The sequence below is a fragment of the Perognathus longimembris genome, chromosome 18 (genome assembly GCF_023159225.1).
Source record: "Perognathus longimembris pacificus isolate PPM17 chromosome 18, ASM2315922v1, whole genome shotgun sequence".
In the NCBI taxonomy this organism is placed as follows: domain Eukaryota; kingdom Metazoa; phylum Chordata; class Mammalia; order Rodentia; family Heteromyidae; genus Perognathus; species Perognathus longimembris.
The window spans coordinates 32362335-32374219 of NC_063178.1; the positions used below are offsets into that span (position 1 = coordinate 32362335).

Below are 11885 nucleotides of genomic sequence, written 5' to 3' on the forward strand. Positions count from 1 at the left end.
TCTCGATGGCAAGGTGCTGTCCAGATCCATGCCAAGTCCCAGGCAGCTGAAGGAAGAGTTTCCCAGATCCCAGGGTAGCCAGATCTGTCCCACGTGGTAGTGATGTTTCAACCCCTGCGCATTGTACAGAATGTTCACTCGAGCTGCTTGCTCACTTCATGTTTCTATGTGAAGACAGTCTGTGTTAGAATCTGGGGATTGGGAACTTCAGAATTCATGACTCTGCTGGCTCTGCTTGCTCTCATGAGAGTAGTCAGAAGTCTTTAATTTTTTTTAGAAATACTAATACTCAGAATTTATTCAACACAAGATTATATAATGTTACATATACAAAAATGAGGTCAATCTTTTTTACCTGACATATGCACACATGTGCACACACGCAGAGTCTGCACAGGTGTCTCTCATGTTCCACTAGAAGTCTGTGGGCACAGTGGCTCAGGAAGGCACAGACACTTCCTAAGCTACATACGCCAATGCCAGCTAATGCATAGATCATATGACAGCACTTAACTACCTGGCTGTAAGTTTTGCACAGATGTGAATTAGGAGTTTCACATATTGACATTAGATCCTCTCCTTACCTGAAAGTAGGCTGCTCTTACAATTACTACTGATAAAGTGCTAAATCCAGAACTGGAATTCTATCTCAAATAAGTGAGAAGTATTAGGTAGTCAGTTCCAACACCACCACCCCCTTCTGATCTGAAGTGTGTGTCTTCTGCAATCAAGTTTTTGAGGAAATGTGGAGGAGAAATTGTTCCCAGCCTTTACAAGCTGCCTTTCCAGGACCTACTCCAGTAAACATTTTCAAACACACGCATGTGCACATGGGAACACACACACACACACTCCCTCTTTACTCTAGCCTGACTACTTTCCTTAGCTTCATATCTTGCTCTACGTGAATCCCAGGGCACTTTCTTACTCTAGAGGCGTATACAGAAACACACTGGTAAATTGCCCAATAGACTTGGATGAAAGGGTATTAGCAGCTATTTCCAGAGAGCTTAATAAATGTTCAAAGAGGAAGCAATTCAACTTGGTCTTTTACCTAAGGCCACATAGAAAACATCCCCTATCACTGTACCTGCTGGCAGGGAGAAGGGGCTAGAACAGCTTTCGAGAAACCATCCTAGCCGCCGTATTACCTGCTGTGTGACTACACATGCTTCAGAATGAGCAGACCTTGGCTAACTAGAGTACTACCCTTGAGCAAAAGAAGCTCAGGGACAGTGCCCAGACCCTGAGTTCAAGCTCCAGGCCTGGCAAAAAAAAAAATTCATTTGTATCATATAGGTCTTACACACATTTATTTTTAAATTTTTATTTATTTAAATTTTTTTTCTTTACCGGCTGTAGGGCTTGAACTCTGGGCCTGGGTGCTGTCCTTGAACTCTTCAGCTGAACGCTGGTGCTCTACCACCTGAGCCACAGCACCATTTCTGGTTTTCTAGTGGGTCATTGGAGATAACGGTCTTATGAACTTTCCTGTCTGTACTGGCTTTGAACCTGGATCCTCTTTTCTCAGCCTCCTGAGTAGCTAGGATGACAGGAGTGAGCCACATTTTATTAGGCATACAAAAGTATTTCACTTTCTTTTTTGTGAGTTCCTGTGGTATTGTGTTCCAGGGCCTCCCACAAGCTAGGCAAGTACCTCAGCTATTAGCCCTGGTTCTTTTTATGCCACCTTTAGTTTTCATGATTTCCAGCCTTTGTAAGCATTTTGAAGAGAAAATGCCCAGAGTGTCAGAAGAAAATGTGTAGATTCTGGAAGCTTGGAATCATGAATAGATGTTCTGGCTCTATAGCCCAAGGTAGAACAGTGTGGATGGACCACATTAGAACCTGCTCTGGTGAACTCATGCCTTGCCCAAGCCCCTGGCCTCTGTCCAAGTCTGCATCAAGTTTTCATTTATGCTTTCATGTCCATCCTGGGGCCTGGAGAAGGAGGTGAAGGCATGTGTGAGGTAGGGCAGCCCATCTTTTCCTGCCTCATAAGTTGGTGCTGATCGGAATAACTTCAGTGACCCTAGGCCCCTGACCAAGCCTCTGAGTCTTTGCTATGCATTCAGTTCTGCTTTTGGTCATGTCCTGCTCTGTGATTGTGGGTTAGAGGCTGAGGGGCTGTGTGGAAAACATTTTGTTTTTATTACATAGGTCTTACACACATCTTGTTCAGCATACCAAGGCATTTAAATGTCTTTTTGGTGAATTTAAAATTTATTGTGTTTCAGGGCCTCCCACAACCTCGGCAAGCAACTCAACACTGAACCTCACCCCTTTAATATAACCCAGTCAGTTCCTTTAGACTGGTATTATTCAAGTTTTCTAGTAAGGAGCTTCTGTGTGATTTTCTGTTTTGTTCTTCTCCTGTCACCTATATAGGATCCCACTTCCCTGCAGAGTAGTTCCAGCATGCCCAATATTTGTCACGTGCTGATTTCTTCTGACTGTAAGTACTTTGAGGGAAAAATGTGTATAGTATCAGAAGACAATATGGAGTGCATACACTTGGAATTTTGAGTATTGTCTCTGGAACTGTGGTCCCAAGTAGAAAAATAGCTTGAATGACACACCCTCCCATGAAGAAGTGACACCCATCCAAAACATTCTGAAGTTTGCATCACTGTTGGTCAAGGTTCTAAGACCTTCTAATCATTGAATCACAATTATCTGAGGAGGCATTGGGAAGAATGTGACAAGGACGTGGTATGAAAAGATGGCCACTGTGTTTAGTTTAGGAGTTGAAAAACCAGTGTGGCTGGGACTGAAGCACCTAGACCCTGACTGGCCATGCTCCAAGGTAGTACTGGGCAATGGAGGGACTTGAAAGCTATGCTGAAGTAGTGCCATGGTGTCATGAGGCAAATGTCCTCTCAGACCCTGGGAGCGATCCCTTATGCTCATTAGTGCTCTGTTTCAGGCAGGAACTTCACCTAAGTAGCCACACATATACCTGGGGCCTCAATTGCTGCTATAAGGCAAGATGCAGACTGAGACTTGGCAAAACACACATTTTAGCCATAAAGGATGCCACGTGGACTGGCAGTTTACTACTACTACTTGAACTCTGTGCCTGGGTGCTGTCCCTAAGCTTCTTTTTGCTTAATGCTAGCACTCTACCACTTTAACCACAGCACCATTTACATCCTTTTCTGTTTATGTGGTACTGAGGAATTGAACTCAAGGATTCATGCATGCTAGGCAAGCACTCTACCACTAAGCCACATTCTCAGCCTGAGTCGGGGGTTTTGAGATGACACTTCAGGCACATCTGATGATCAGATTCTGTTGCCTTGGAAGCAACAGAAGCATGGGCCTCACTTGATCAACATGAGTGATGGTAGAGAGTGGGGTGTCCCAGGCACGCACTGAGCACTGTAGACTCAGGCTGGAAAGGCCACCATGATGCTTGGGCTGGACAAGGCTGAAGCCTGGAGATTAGTAGGCGCTATGGCAGGTGACAGAAAGTCCACAAGCCGTTAAAGAAAAGTCCAATAAATTGAAATCCTTTAAAGGAAATCAGGAAAAACTTCCTAAGATTCCAAAAGTAAGCTGCAAAAGTCGTCAGACAAAGCACCTATTAATTCCTAAGTACAGAGGTTCAATAAATCAAGAACAGAGCCAAGCACCAGTGTCTTAGAGCAGTCATCCTAGCTACTCAGGAGGCTGAGATCTGAGGATCATGGCTCAAAGCTAGCCCAGGCAGGAACGTCCTTAAGACTCTTATCTCCAATTAACTGCCAGAAAACCAGAAGTGGCACTGGCTCAAGGACAGACCATGGCTGACAACAAAAAAAGAACAGACCACTGAATGACCTGAGAGACACAATGTCTAAACATGAACACAGAAATATAGGAAACTAACTGTTGAATATAAATTGTATGTCATTGATTTTTCAACAGTGCCACAAGTGAGTATTAATTTTTTTTGTGGTTAATATGTGCAAATCCCTTGTGTTCATGGTGATTCTTAGAGACACTTTTGGTGGTTCAGTATTTCTAGGATTGGCTTTATTTGAGTAAAAGTTCGATTGTTAACATGCCAAATACAGTTGATGTTGGATACTTCTAGACCAGCAGATTTTACAGATTAGTACACTGAAGAAAACTGCACGTGGGCCACCAAGTGGCTCATTTATGTGGCTGTCTTCTCTCCCCTTTCCTGTTGGGTATCAGCTTGGAGAAGGAGAGGGTGGTCCCAAGACGCTGTCTCTCCTCCCGCCCTGGGGCTGTGTGGATGTTAGCCATTCTCACCTTCTTCCAGGTCCAAAACCGGAAGAGGCAGCCAAACCAGCCCCCGCCTCTCAGCTGTGAGCACGTGTGTCATAGTGGTGCGGTCAGGCGCACAGGCGACTGTTCTGTGGGAAATGACGTTAGCCTGTGGGGGAGGTCCTAGGGTGCTGCTCTTGGACGGACATGCTCATTAGCCAATTGTTTGCACCAGGTCAGTCCCCTCGTTCCCTCATCATTACTGCTATAAGTTTGATTGCCCCTCCCTTGAATAAACGGGAAGCTCCTGAAGCTGACTCCGAGGTGTCCATGCATACCCGAACTCCTTGGCGAGTATGGGGGGCGAGGGCATTCTTGCAGCCACACGCAAACAAGGTTATCTGTGGCCCACATTCCACCTTGGATTGCCCGCAGGTCAGGCGGCCAAGGGAGAGAGTGGAAGGGGAACACATAAGGGGATAAAAGGCATGGCATCTCCACAAAAGGAGAGGTATAAAATTTAGCCCGGCACTTTCCCACTTCTCTCCTTCACTCCTCCCCTCCCCTCCTCTCCTCTCCTCTCCTCTCCTCTCCTCTCCTCTCTTCTTTTTTCTTTCTCCAGACAGTGTATTGCTGCATTAGACCAGGCTGGTCTCGACTTTGTAGTCTTCCTGCCTCAGCCTCCCAACTGTTGGGGTCACCTGCATTTACCACCATACCAGGCTCCATTTTATGATCTAAAAGTTCCTGAAAAGAAATTTGATTTTAGTTCTGATTCAGTAGCAAGATACTTAGCTGTAGAATAATATAGAATGGGTTTTCATTCCCCTTTGCTCTTGAAAACTGCCTCTCTCCCTCCTCCCTTCCCCTCCTCTCCCACTCCCCTCTCCTCCACACCTTCTCCTCATCCTCTCCTCTCCTCCTTTCCTCCCCCTCTTCCTCCTCCATTCCTCCTACCCTCCTCCTCCTCCTCCTCCTCCTCCTCCTCCTCCTCCTCCTCCTCCTCCTCCTCCTCCTCCTTCTCCTCCCCTCTTTTCTGATTTTGAATTCACAATCTTCCTGCCTCATCCTACCAACTGTGGGGCTTACCTGAATTTTCCACCCTACCTGGCTCAATTTTATGATCTAAAAGTTCCTGAAAAGGAACTTTTTTAGGGGCTAGGAGTATGGACTAGTGGCAAGAGTGCTTGCCTCTTATACATGAAGCCCTGGGTTTCATTCCTCAGCACCAAATATATAGAAAGGGCCAAGTGGTTCAAGTGGTAGAGTGCTAGCCTTGAGCAAAAAGAAGCCAGGAAAAGTGCTCTGGCCCTGAGTCTAAGTGCCAGGACTGACCCGCCCCGCCCCCCCAGGCACTCTTTTAGTTCTGTTTTAATAACAAGAGACTTACCTGTAGAATAAAATAGAATGGGATTTCATTTGAAAACTTTATTCCCTCTCTTCTCTCCTCCTCCTCTTCTCTGTGCCCCCTCCCACTCTGCTTCCACCTCTGCCTTCTCCCCTCCTCCACTCCTTCTCTTCTCTTTTTTCTCTCTTCTCTCTTTTCTCCAGACATTTTATGTTTGGAGTGCATCTTACTATTCATGATTCCAAAACCGTGTGGTTTAGAGTGTGTGTCAGGCTCCTCCAATGGCCTTCAGCTGCTGTGGGGTTGTTTGATCAGAGTCCTTCCTCTACCATGCCTGATGGTGTGCTCCGCTGTGCCTAACTTTGGGTGACAATGGAGACTTGAGTAAATGGTCTGCTGTGCTTTCACTGTGGTCATGCACCTGCTATGGCCACACATGTGAGGATATGAGTGGGGAATTGAGTTCTGTGTATCTCTGGGTGTAAACTTAAACACTCCTTAAGCATACTTGACAAAAGAAGGCCACCTTCCTCCAGGGATGCCGAACACTGTCTTGTAAGTCACAGAGTTGGTTGGGCTTTAGTTTAAGAAATTGGATTGTTAGGTATTTGTGGTTAGAGGTAAGGGTTTCAGGTCTTAGGGCTACTGTCTTCACGGTTGGTATGATTGAGATTAGGGTTCAGGTATAGGGTTGTCGATGTTAAGGATAGGGTTAAGGTGTTGTTAAGGATACTCAGTGTGAATTACAATTTTTAGTTAATGCTGCAGAAAATTAGATTACATCCTCACATCATATCACATCATCACATGACCACATCATGTTACATCATCACATCATCACTTCACATCACATAATTACACATGTCATATAATCCCATCACGCTATCCCATCCCATCACACCATCACTTCACATCACCAGATCATGTCACATCATCACGTCATGTGAGCAATTAATAGGATTCTATCACATCATACAACATCACATCACATATCAATTGACATCTTCACATCACAGTATCATATCACATTGTAAAATCACGTCACATCATCACATCACATCATTCCCCTTTTCACTTGAAAACTGCCTCTTTCCTCTCAGCTCCCCCCTCCCCTGCTCTCCCACTCCCCTTCCTTCCTCTCCCTCTCTCCTCCCCCTCCTCCACCTTCACTCCTCCTCCTCCTCCTCCCTTCTCATCCTCTCTTTTCTATCTTTTCTCTTTCTTTTCTTTTTCCTCCAGACATTGTATTTCTGCATTAGACCAGGCTGGTTTTGAACTCTCAATATTCCTGCCTCAGCCTACCAAGTGTAGGGCTTACCTGAATCTGGCACCCTACCTGGCTCAATTTTATGATCTAAAAGGTCCTGAAAAAGTGTTTTTTTTAGTTCTGTTTTAGTACCAAGAGAATGACCTGTAGAATAAAATAGAATGGGATTTCATTTCCCCTTTTGATTTGAAAACTTTATTCTCTCCTTTCTGCCTCTGCCCCTGGCCCCCGCACCTCCTCCGCCACCGCCTCCTCCAATTTCTCCCCTATGCTCCTTCTTTTCTCTGTTTTCTCCAGACATTTTATGTTTGAGACACATGTTAGCATTCATGATTCCAAACCTGTGTGGTTTAGAAGGTGTGTCAGGCCACTCCGATAACCTTCAGCAGTTGTGGCGGTTGTTTGATCAGAGTACTTGTGCTGCCATGCCTGAGGTTGTGCTCCCACTGCACCTAACTTTGGGTGACAATGGAGACTTGAATAAATGGTCAGCTGTGCTTTCACTGTGGTCATGTACCTGCTATGCCCACACATGTGAAAGTATGGGTGGGGGATTGAGTGCTGTGTATCTCTGGGTGTAAACTTGGACACTCCTTAAGTATACTTGACAACAGAATTCCACCTACCTCCAAGGTTACAGAGCACTGTCTGGTAAGTCACAGAGTTGGTTGGGGTTGGGCTTTAGTTTAAGGAATTGGGTTGTTAGTTGTCTGTGGTTACAGGTAGGGGTTTCAGGTCTTAGGGCTACTGTTTTCAGAGTTGGCATGATTGAGGTTAAGGTTCAGGTATAGGGTTGTCAATGTTAAGGTTCAGTGTTGTTAAGGATCCTCAGGGTGTGAATTACAGTTAAGTTTTTAGTTATGCTGCAGAAAAACAGATCACATTATCACATCACATCACCACATCATGGCACATCCTGATATGAGCCTAACCTCGAAACCAACCCTAACCCTAAACCCCATTCCTAAGCCCTAACCCCAACCTGAGCCTGGACAATAACCCCAACTCCAACCGCAAGCCAACCCTAACCCCCATTATGGGTTGGGCTTTTGGGTTAGAGTTGTAGTTGAGGTTAAGCTTTGGATTCAGGTCGGGTTAGGGGTTGGGCTTGGGCTTTAGAGTTGGGGTTTGGGGCTTGGGGTCATAGGGTTAGGGTTAGGTGGTCTTATGGTTGGGGTTTAGGGTTGGGGTTACTAGGGTTGTGAATCTTAGGGTTTACTATTGGCTTCTTAGTGTTTATGGTTGGGGTGATTAGGATTAGGTTTGGGGGTGTTAGGGTTATGGTTGGGGATCTTATGGTTTAGGGTTGGGGTTATTAGGGTTAGTGTTTTGGGTCATAGGGTTTACTATTGGGGGTGTTAGGGTTAGGGTGACTTAACGTTTGGGTCTGGGGTCTTATGGTTTTGGTGACCTATGGGTAGGGGTAGAATTTACTGGTAGGGTTAAGGTTAGGTTTTAAGGGTTTTGTTAGGGGTAGGGTTAGGTTTAGGTTTAAATATTAGGGGTGGGAATGCTGTTGTGGTTATGGTTTAAAATTGGGTTAGGTTTAGGGTTGGGTTAGGATTTAGTAATTATTGTTTTGGGTTAGGTGTTAGTGGTTAGGGGTTAGCGTTGGTGTTAGGGTTAGGTTTGGCTTTAGGGTCGTGGATTCGGTTCAGTCGTCATGGTTAGAGTTTATTGTTAAGTTTGGGGTGCCATTCTTTTGGGGCTTAGTATTAGGCATTAGTGTTTGCTTTAGGGTTATGTTTAGTTGTAGGGTTTTTACTATGTGTAGGGTTTCTTGTTAGGGGATAGTGTTAGGGTTACCGCAAATTTTTTCTCCAAGAAAGTTGGAAATCTAATCAACATGGGTCGGGAAATAAATTTTTCAAAAGAAACGAGAGAGAGAATGAGATTGTGTCTATGTCCTCCCATACGTACAACCATTAATTTAAAGCACCCACAGTGTCATCTTTTAAGTTCTATTACAAGCTCAAGCTACATAGTTTACTTTGTTTCCTTTTTCTCCTCCATTGTCTTTTCATGGTTTAGCTTTCCCTTCTTTAGGAGGTGCATAGGCATTTTGCCTCCCTGTGTGTTTCTCCCCTAAGAGGATGTATATCTTGTTTTGGCATTTCACTGTGCTTGCATGTCCAGAGCTCCCATTCACAAGATAGCGAGAAATGGATTCAGTTCCAAATAATACATACCGTGGGATAAATCATGTCAAGATTACTTCTCCAAGGAACCAAAGCCCCTTTTGCAATCCCACGATGAAGTGGTCACAGTGGCCTGGTTTGAGTGTAGGCCTCAACTAAAAAATTACCTCCTTTAGCTTGTGCTTTTATTTCTCCTCTTTTCTTTTCCTCCCTAAGATTCCCTCTACCCCCCCCCCCATATCCCAGAGCTCTCCATCTCCTTTTTTTTCTCTGTAGTTTGAGCCCAGACTTGCATAACCCCATGAATCTCTTTTATTGTTGTTTTCTTAGACTGGGTAACCTGGTGGAGATAAAAATTTAGGGAAAGAAGTTTTCTTAGAAGAGATGATGAAAAGGGAGGGAGGAAAGGAGGTAAGTAGGCAGAGAGAGAGAGAGTCAGAGACATACAGACAGAGAGAGACTGAGTGGGAAACAGAAGCTACTCCACATTAATTATATTTATTTATTGATCTACCTATCTACCTATTTATTTATTTTGTCCATTCCTGGGGCTTGAACTCTGGGCCTGGGCACTGTCCCTGAGCTGCTTTGGCTCAAGGATAACCATCTGCCACTTGAGCCACAGTGCCAATTCTGTGTATATCTTACTAAAGCCTAGGACCAGGGCCTCAGGTAGGTTAGATAAGCTAGCACTGTACCACTAAGGCACATTCCCAGCTCCCCCTGCATTCTTTAATAGAACTGTATTTATTCTTTCAGTGAGAAGTGAAGCCAGATAGCCTGGGGCTTGGTTATCACGCCTGAGGCCCTGGGTTTGATTCCTCAGTACACACACACACACACACACACACACACACACACACACACACACACACAGAAGTGGTGAGGTAGAGTGCTAACCTTGAGCCAAAGAAGCTCAGGGACAGTGCCCAAGCCCTGAGTTCAAGCCACAGGACCAGCCAAATTAATTAATTAATTGATTGATTAATAAATGATAATAAAGTGAAGTCATTTTAGGTGAAAGGAAGCCACTAGATAGGCTGGGGAAATCGAGAAATGGTAAGCTTACAGCCACAATAGGAGATATTTCTTAATGGACTTACTTCACTGAAGAACAAGGGAAGGATGTCTTTTGGAGAAAGACGAGAAGATGAGACAGAATAACTTGACATATAAGTGCCATCTTGGCTTTAAAGAGAGACAACAGAATGCATTCCTTCCTTCCAGAGGGATGCATCTCTCTCTCTCTCTCTCTCTCTCTCTCTCTCTCTCTCTCTCTCTCGTGTGCATGTGCACACCTACTCCTGAGAATTAATATTTGTCTGACAGCCAGCAGGTCTGCCTTTCTGAAGGGGAGGGGAGGGGAAACTAGGTAGACCCCTGCATTTGTTATCTCAAGTTTAATGGTCTGTTTTATGGCAGGCTTCACAGCATCCTTACCCGGAAATCACTGCCCCCACCCCCAAAGTATCTCTATACCAGAGACGGGGGTGGGGGTAGACAGAGAGTGAGAGAGAGAAAGAGAGAGAGAATACCCACAGTCTGTTCCTTGCTTTCTCTTTGTGTCTGCTCCTTTGCTTGCTTACCTACTCAGTAAAGCTCGACCATGTTTTCTCACCATCTTGAGTGGCACAGAAATTCTTATTCTCCTAATCTTCACCTGCACCAGGTGACAAGAACTAACTCCATACAAATAGCAGACCCAAACACAGGAGGGCGAGGAAGTAATAGTATATGTGAGATTGAACGTTCAGGTCATCCAGTTATCATCTATCCTTCCCTTCAACCGAATACTTGTGATCTCCCTCTCTCTCTCCCTCCCTCTTTCTTCCCCCCTCCCCCATAGCTCAGTATTCTTCCTGCTCTGCCAACTCTACTTGCCCCAGTCTCCCTGGCAGCCCTCCTGAACCTGCCACTAGGCAGCTTCCCCTTTGGAGTCCTGGAGTTGGCAGGAGCCAGGGGCCACAAAGATACTCCTCTCTTCAATTAAACACACAAACACACACACACACACACACACACACACACACACACACACACACACACACTGCATTCATGCCCACATGAGCTCAAGAAAATGCAGAGTCAATTTAATGGCTTCTCCATTTTGAACATTGATAATTGTGAACAAGATGGATGCCGGCTGCCAGTTAGGCTTGAATTTTTCTTGAGAATTTCTCCACAAGAAATGGTTATCATCCCTGTCCAAGAAGACAGTAGTTCTTGGTCAGTCCTTGTATGAATTCTTAAGATTGTAGAGCATTGCTCGAGAAAGGTTGTTATGAAAAAAAAGTGTGTGTGGGGGGAGATGTGGGCATACGTATGTAGCAAAAGCAGGTGGTTCAAATAGGTTTCCAAAAATAAGCAGCTAGGATACTAGGCTTCAGCCCAAGAAAAACTCAGGGCCAGTGTCGAGGTCCCAGGACTTAGGACCCCAATGCAATCCCTAGTATTGCCCCACTGAGAGAGAGAGAGAGAGAGAGAGAGAGAGAGAGAGAGAGAGAGAGAGAGAGAGACCCATCCCCTTAGTCCAAGACCCAGTACTGACTGGCAAAAAAAAAACACAAACATTGGACTGAAAAAAATTTGCTCAGAGAAAGTTGAATTAGCAGCGCGTGATACAAGAGTCATCACAAGATCAGGGATTGGGCATCACAGCACTGTACAGCACAGATGGCTCCAGGCGGGCGGGCGTGCAGGCAGGCAGGAAGGCAGACAAAGCAGAACTCAGTTCGGCAACGTTCTGGGGCTAGCGAAATTGCAGAGAGCTGTCATTTGCTTGCTCTCTAGCTCTCTCTAGCCCCCCCCCCACCCGTTGGCATGCTTCCCTCCCTCTCCCCCACCCGTGCAATGGTACGGTGAGTGTGCACCATCTAGTGTCCCCTTTCTGTAACTACAGTGCTTGTGAATTCCAGTT

The 11885-nt window shown here is 45.3% G+C and overlaps 1 long non-coding RNA gene across 1 annotated transcript; it reads right to left on the reverse strand.

Annotated features, from left to right (window-relative positions):
- Positions 1 to 4883: 4883 nt before the first annotated feature.
- Positions 4884 to 6743, reverse strand: LOC125367328. The gene is made up of 3 exons (XR_007214047.1): positions 6728 to 6743; positions 5173 to 5227; positions 4884 to 5066 (listed from the first exon to the last, which is right to left on the reverse strand). It is a non-coding gene; the product is annotated as an uncharacterized LOC125367328 (long non-coding RNA).
- Between the last annotated feature and the right edge of the window lie 5142 nt (positions 6744 to 11885).